The 7770-nt window shown below is 40.4% G+C and overlaps 1 protein-coding gene across 1 annotated transcript in view; it reads left to right on the top strand.

Annotated features, from left to right (window-relative positions):
* Nucleotides 1-4317: 4317 nt before the first annotated feature.
* ZBTB26 (zinc finger and BTB domain containing 26) overlaps nucleotides 4318-7770 on the top strand; it is a 12860-nt gene continuing 9407 nt past the window's right edge. Inside the window, exon 1 of the mRNA XM_024762502.1 lies at nucleotides 4318-4370. The gene's annotated coding sequence lies outside the window, so the exon portion shown is untranslated. The remainder of the gene's footprint in view (nucleotides 4371-7770) is intronic.

Raw genomic sequence — 7770 nt, 5'->3', positions numbered from 1 at the left:
CCCAAAAAAAAAAAAAAAAAAAAAAAGAGGGAGAAATTAAGACATTCTCTGATTCTAAAAAAAGCTAAGGGAGTTCATTACCACTAAAACCACCCTTCAGGAAATGCTGATGGGAATCCTTCACGTTGAAATGAAAGGATGCTCAACAACATTTAAAGCCATATGAAGAAATAAAGATCTCCGGTAAAGATAAATATATGGGCAATTATAATTGTAATTATTGTTTAACTCCATTTTTATTTTCTACATGATTTAAAAGACAAATGCATAAAAGTATTAGTCTAATTTATTACAAACACAATGTATAAAGATGTAATCTGTAGCATCAAGAACAGAAAGAGGAGACAGAGCTGTATAGGAGAGTTTTTGTATGCTACTAAAGTTGGTATCAATTTAATTATATTGTTATAAATTTGGGCTGTTAAATGTAATTCCTATAGCAACCACAAAGGAAATGTCCATAGGATCTACAAAGAAGGAAATCAGAAATAAATCAAAACTTTTCACTACAAAAAAATCAAACACAGAAAAAGGCAGTAATGGAAGAAATGAAAGACACAAAAGCTATAAGGCCTATAGAAGACAAATAGCAAAATGGCAGAAATAAGTCCCTCCTTATCCGTAGTTACTTTAAATGTAAATAGCATAAACTCACCAATCAAAAGACAGAGATGGGCAGAATGGATAAAACAAAAACAAAAACATGATCCATCTATATGCAGTCTAGAAAATACTCACTTTAGAGCCAAAGATATTAACAAGTTAAAAGTGGAAAAAAAGAAAAGAGAAGATATTCCATGCGAGTACTAACCAAAAGGGAGCTGGGAAGGTTATACTAAGGTCATACAAAATGACTTTAAAAAGGTTACACGAGACAAAGAAGGTCATTATATATTAATAAAAGGTTCAAAAGAGCAAGATTATATAAAAATTATAAACATTTACATAACTAGAAGAGACTTTCAAAATATATGAAGCAAAAATGACCAGAATTAAAGGGAGGAATAAACAACTCTACAATAATAATTAGAAACTTCAACAGCCCACATTCAATAATGAATAGAACAACCAGATAAAGATAAGTTAGGCATTAGAGGACTTGAACATCACAATAAACCAACTGAACCTAACAGAAGTGTACAGAACATTCCACTAAACAACAGCAGAATACACATTCTTTTCAAGTTCACATGGGACATTCTCCAGGACAGGCCATACATTAGGCCATAAAACAAGTGTCAATAGATTTTAAAAGATAGGTATTATACAAAGTATCTTCTCCAACTACAATGGGATGAAGTTAGAAATCAGTAACAAAAGGAAAACTGGAAAATTCAAAATATGTGGAAATTAGAAACACATTCTTAAAGAACAAATGGGTCAAAGAAGACCTCAAAAGGGAAATTAGAATGTACTTGAAAATGAGTAAAAATGATAAAAACATACAAAACTTATAGGATACAATGCAAACAGTAATTAGAGAAATTTATAGTTGTAAATGGCTACATTAAAAAACAAGAAAAATCTCGGGCTTCCCTGGTGGCGCAGTGGTTGAGAGTCCGCCTGCCGATGCAGGGGACACGGGTTCGTGCCCGGGGCGGGAGGATCCCACATGCCGCGAAGCCACTGGGCCCGTGAGCCATGGCCGCTGAGCCTGCACGTCCGGAGCCTGTGCTCCGCAACGGGAGAGGCCACAGCAGTGAGAGGCCCGCGTACCACATGCACACACACACACACAAAGAAGAAAAGTCTCAAAATACCCTAACTTTATACCTTATGAAATACGAAAAAGAACAAACTAAACCCAAAGCTAGCAGAAGTAAGGAAATAAAATGGAATGGAAATAAACCAAAAAAAAGAGAGAGAGAAAAAAAAAAAATCAATGAAACCAAAAGTTGTTTCTTTGAAAAGATCAACAAAAATCAACCTAGAAAACAATGGGCAAATTCCTTGAAACACACAAATTATTTATTATAAATGGATTCCAGAAAAATTAGAAAATCTCAACATACTTATAACAAGAGATTGAGTGTGTAATCAAAAACCTCCCAAAAAACAACAGTCTTGCACCAGATGGCTTCACCAGTGAATTGTACCAAATATTTAATTTAATTAAAATATTTAATTAAGAATTAATACCAATCCTTCTCAAACTCTTCCAAAAAACTGAAGAAGAGGGAATGCTTTCTAATCTCATGAGGCCCTCATTATCCTGACACCAAAGCTAAATAAACGCATCACAAGAAAATTATATACCAATGTCTCTTATGCATATAGGTGCAAAAATCCTCAACAACATAAAAGGAAATCAAATCCAATAGCATACTAACAGGATTATTCCCCATGACCAAGTGGGATTTATCCCAAGAATGCAAGAGTGGTTTACCATAAGATCAACCAATGTAATATATCTCATTAATAAGAACTAAGGGAAAAAACCTCATGATCATCTCAATTGATGCTGAAAAGTCATCTGAGAGAATACAATGCCTTTTCATGATAAGATCTTTAAGAAAAGTAGTTACAGAAGGAAAATTCCTCAACATGATAAAAGTATCTGAAAAACCCGCATCTAAATCAGTAGCTTACCTACGCCTCTAAGAACAACTCATGAACAAGTCAAGGATGCCTCCTTTCACTGCTGCTGATCAACATTGTAGTGGAAGTTCTAGCCAGAACTATTAGACAAGAAATAAAAGGCATCCAAATTGTACACAAAGAGGTAAAACTATATTCACAGGCAACATAATCATATATATAAAAAAGCCCAAAGAATCCACATGAAAGCTTGTAGAGCCAAAAAAAAATTCAGAAGCGTTGCTGGGTACAAGACCAACACCAAAAATCAGTTGTGTTTCTACACACTAGCAACAATATGAAAAGGAGATCAAGAAAGCAATTTCATTTATAATATTATCAAAAAGAATTAAATACCCTGAAAACTAGAAAACACTGCTGAAAGAAATTAATGAAGACCTAAGTACATGGAAAGACATTTCATGTTTAGACAGGAAGACTTAAAATTAAGATGGCAATATTACCCAAAGTGATCTACAGATTCAACACAATCTCTATCAAAACTACAACAGCCTTTTTCTCAAAAATGTAAAAGCTGATCCTCAAATTCATATGGAATTTCAAGGGCCTGGCATAGCCAAAACAATCTGGAAAAAAGAATAAAGTTGAAGGCCTCATACTTCCTCACTTACAAACTTACTACAAAGCTACAGTAATTAAAAGAATATGATACTAGTGTAAGAGCTTCAGTCACATGTAATAGAATAGACAGCCCAGCAATAAATTCTCACATACGTGGTCAGTTGATTTTCAACAAAGGTGGCAAGCCCATTCAATGGGGAAAGGACAGACTTTTCAAAAACGGTGCTGGAAAAACGATAACGACATGCAAAAGAATGAAGTTGGCTATAGCAGCGGTGATGGTTACAATATTGTGAATGTACTTAATGCCATGGAACTTCACACTTACAAATGATTAAAATGATAAATACTATTCATGTTTTACCACAATATCCTCCCTCTCCACCCCCTAAAAAGGAGGAGAAGCCAGAGAGCCATTGGACTGGCAAGATGGAAAAGGGCTCTAGAATGGTACTGAAGTTTACTGGTGGGCAGGACTGCGTGTATGATGCCGTTCACCAACACAAGGACTACAGGAGGTAAGAAGCAGGTCTGCGGATGTACTTGAGTTCAAAGGTACATTAACACTGGACAACCAGTTGGAGATGTCTTCTAGGCAGCTGACCCTGGAAATCAAGAGAGCTGTCTGGTCTTGCGAAAGAGATCTGTGAATAGTCAGCACGTAGTAGGTTACGGAGAATGCAGATCCCTGGGAAACACCAACATCCAAAACGCGAGGGAGGTAAACTTCCTTCCCTCCACTTCCTGGGCCCAACGCGGCGAGTCCACATTCCTAGGCGGGAGGGGCTTACCAACACTTTAAGTGCGGAGGCACCCTTCAGGCCCACGCAGGCAGCAGACAGCCGAGACGCAGCTAGAGAGGAGCGGCTGAGAAGGAGCGAAGTGCGTGGGGCCTGACCCCAAACGCTAGGGAGCCGCGGCACCCGCACCTCGACTCACGGGTGGAGATGCTCGCAGGAGTCTGGGGCACGCACTTTGCACCCCGCCCACAGCGCCGAAAGTCTCTCTCCGAGCCCGCCGCCCTCCCAGCCTTCCGATTGGCGGAGAGGACCGTAGGACCTGGAAGTTGTCTTTGTCCGGCGAGGGCTGCCCTTCCGGTTCCGTTGGGTCCCCCTTTGGCTCGGGTTCCCCGCCCCTCCCCCTTCCCGGAGCCCCGAGGGGCCGGAGCTCCTGGCGGTGCCGGATCCTGACGGTGGCCTTCCCCTGGGTCTGTAAGTGCGGAGGCGGCCGGAGCGCCGGGTAGGGGTACGAGGTCTCTCAAAATGGAGCCCCCTTGGGGCCCTGGATTGGCCGGGACCTGCCCTGGGATGGGGACCGAGGGGCTGGCCTAGGCCCGGGGGGACTTCTGGAGCCCTAGGCCCGGCCCATGCTGTGCCCCGCCCCTTTCCCTTCCCAGCGTCTGGAGTGGGGAGCCTAAGGATGCCCCCAGGGACCTCCTCTTGGGACCCTAGCCGAGGGCCCCGCAGTTTGCTTGAACGCCCGACTCTGGCATCTTGTAGGAAGTGCCAGATCTGGGCCATGGCAAGGCCTCAGGGCCAGCCCGCGAGAATCATTGTGAGTGCTAAGATAGGTTAGTCTTTTGCCACTGGCAACAGCACCTTTATATTTCTGGCGCTATGTCAGGCACTGGGAATTCGTAAGATATTGTTCCAAGTTTCAGGGTCGAGTTTGAGAGCCAGATAAAAACAAATGAGTGCCCCTGCGATGTATGAATCAGTCATATATGTATGAACTGTTCAAGGGGCAGTTGCTGGGGAGGCTGAAGAAAGAAAGTGACTTCTCAATTTTATTTGTTGGAGAGGCTAAGGTGGAGAAGGGCTTTTCCTACAGGAGGAACAGTTGCAATGCTGTGAAGGGATGACTGAGCATAACTTGTGTGGGAAAAGGAGGAGGGGGGCGTGGGGCTCTTGTGCAAAGGATGAGATGTGAGGCTGGGAAAGTAGACCGAGGTCCAGATAGTGAAGGTTGAATCCTAAAGGAGGTGGGTACTTTTTGAAGAATTTTGAGCAGGAGACTGGTATAGTTCGGATTTGCACCGTAGAAAACCATCTTGTTCTGGAGGTCAGCCTATAGAATAGGAATTTCTATAAACTGATTCTGGACTCTTTAGCTAAAGTCTAGATGCTCTCATTGGAGATTTCTTTTGAAGGAGTAGTGGGATCAGTCTAGTAAGAAGTAATGAAATCCTGAAATGGAGTTATGACAGTATTATTGGAAAGAAGGCAGGTAATGCTGTAGTGAATGCTGTAAAGACTCCATAATAAATTGGATGTTGAGGGTGAAAGAAGTATCAAAGCTGAGTCTTAGGTTTTAGGCCTGTGGTATTTGAAGAATGTTAATGCCATTATCAGCAATAAGACCATAAGCCTAGTGTAGATGACAAATTCATTTTTTGGATATGTTGACTTGAAGGCCTAGTGAGATAGCCACATGGAGCTGTCCAGTATAGAGTTGGAAATGCAAATCTGCAGCTCAACCTAAATGCTGTGGCTAGAGTTAAAGGTTTGAATTATCATAGAGCGTAGAGGTGGAAGCCATGGGAATAGCTGACATCAGGAAGGGGTTATTGAGAAAGAAGGGAATATTTGGGGGGAATGGTTGCATTTACAAAGCAGAAAGAAGACTTAGAACTAATAGTAGTTGGTGTAGCAGCAGAAACAGAAGTAGATGATAAAATATAAGAAGTAGATGATAAATATAAGGGTTCCAGCAACCAAGAAGACTCAGAAGTCAAGAGAAGAGAATACTGAGAAGGGTCCACTGGGACAGTTGATGCAGAGCATTTGGAGAATGAGGGGGGAAAAAGATGGCATTTCTTTATCAAGAGATCATGAGTGAGCTTTTACAAAGTGATTTTAATAGAGTAATGAGGTGATAATATATGGAATAATGCAGACCTCAAGTGGTTTGGTGTCAAATGAGAATGAAAAAAAGGCCACATATGAAGGAGTTCACAAAGAAAATTGACAGGCTTTATTTACTTACTTACCTAGCATTTGCTTATAGAGCACAATTCCAGGCACTATTCTAAGTTCTTTTAAAAATTAACTTAATTTTAAAAATGAATTTACTTTAAAATTAATTTAATTTCCCGTAACAACCCTATGAAGTAATATTCTTTGACAGGTGGGAAAACTGAAAAACAGAAGTGGTTAAGTAACTTGCCCAAGGTCACACAACTAGTAAGTGGTGGAGCAGGGTTTTGATTCTAGGAAATGTGGTTTTACCCACTGCACTAAGCAGTGATTGAATATGGGAGTCAAAAGAATGGGGAAAATTTAAGCAAAGATAGACTCAATTAATTAAAAAAATGGAGAGGCTTGGAAGGAGATCCAGATTGAGAAGAAGGTAAGTAATGGATTTATGTTTGTGTTATGTATTTGTTTTTTATTTCTTTTCTTCTGTCTTAGATTCTCTTCCAGTCTGTGCCATTTTAGGTCAGTTTCATTCACAGTTAGGTCAGTTTATGTCATGCTTTCATTTATTACTTATTATCTATAATCAGGTCTCCTCTTAAGCTTCAGAGCTGTATCCAGCTAGCTAATGGATTTTTCCTTAATGTCATGCAGGCTCCTCTGGTTAAACATTTTAACACCTGACCCATGGTCATCCCCTCCAATATTCCCTAGCTTATTGAATGACACTCTGTCAAAGATACCCAGTTTCTCAAACCAAATATCTTGGAGTCATCTTGACCTTTCATCTCTTGTTTCCCACCTTGGTCATCAAGTCCATCAGTTCTTTGTTTGAAATATCTTCTAGGATCTGTTTCCTCTCTCCATCCATATTATTTCCGCTCAGTATCCATATTATTCAGGCCCTCATTATTTCTATCTTGATCTGTTAAAGTAATAGCATACTAACAGGTTTTCTTGCTTCCACGCCTACTGTTCTCAGAGCCATTCTCCATAAGCTTTTATTTTTGACTTACTGAGTTTTAGCCAGTTTAAGAGTTTAGATATCATGCATTTCAAGTGATAGAGTAGTAGCCTAGGGCAGGTATTTTTGATTAGCTTGAATTGAGGTTAAGTTTGGTTAAGATTAGCCATGAGGATGGAGAGTTAGGAATTTTTTAAATAGAGAAGGTAATAAAACATTGAGAAACCAAGACAGGCTTTCTGAGGAAGTAAGCATTAAGAAAACAGCAAAAAGTCAAGGACTAAGCTTTAAAGAATATACTTACCTTTACACAATTTAGTGAACCCTTGAGGAACAGATCAGCAAAAGAATGGTGGAAAACTGAGGCCAGTAGTTAAGTCACTTGCCCACTTCTGTACAACAGTTTAAGAAGAATGAACTAGGTCTGTTTATTCAATATAAAGAACCCTCAAAAGCAATAAATGAAAATTGCAAAACAATATATATATAGTTTATAAGTAAGAAACCTAATTTTATTTTTTGTTTTCTGTGGGTAGAAGTGTTGTTTTAAAAATGGAGGGGAGGGAGGGCTTCCCTGGTGCCGCAGTGGTTGAGAGTCCGCCTGCCGATGCAGGGGACACGGGTTCGTGCCCCGCTCGTGAGCCATGGCCGCTGAGTCTGCGCGTCCGGAGCCTGTGCTCCGCAACGGGAGAGGCCACAACAGTGAGAGGCCCGCGTACCGCAAAAAAAAAA

Source organism: Neophocaena asiaeorientalis, unplaced genomic scaffold (genome assembly GCF_003031525.2).
Source record: "Neophocaena asiaeorientalis asiaeorientalis breed wild unplaced genomic scaffold, Neophocaena_asiaeorientalis_V1.1 scaffold78, whole genome shotgun sequence".
NCBI classification, from domain to species: Eukaryota; Metazoa; Chordata; class Mammalia; order Artiodactyla; family Phocoenidae; genus Neophocaena; species Neophocaena asiaeorientalis.
Note: the sequence above shows the minus strand (reverse complement) of the source record. Positions and strands in the feature narration are given on the sequence as shown.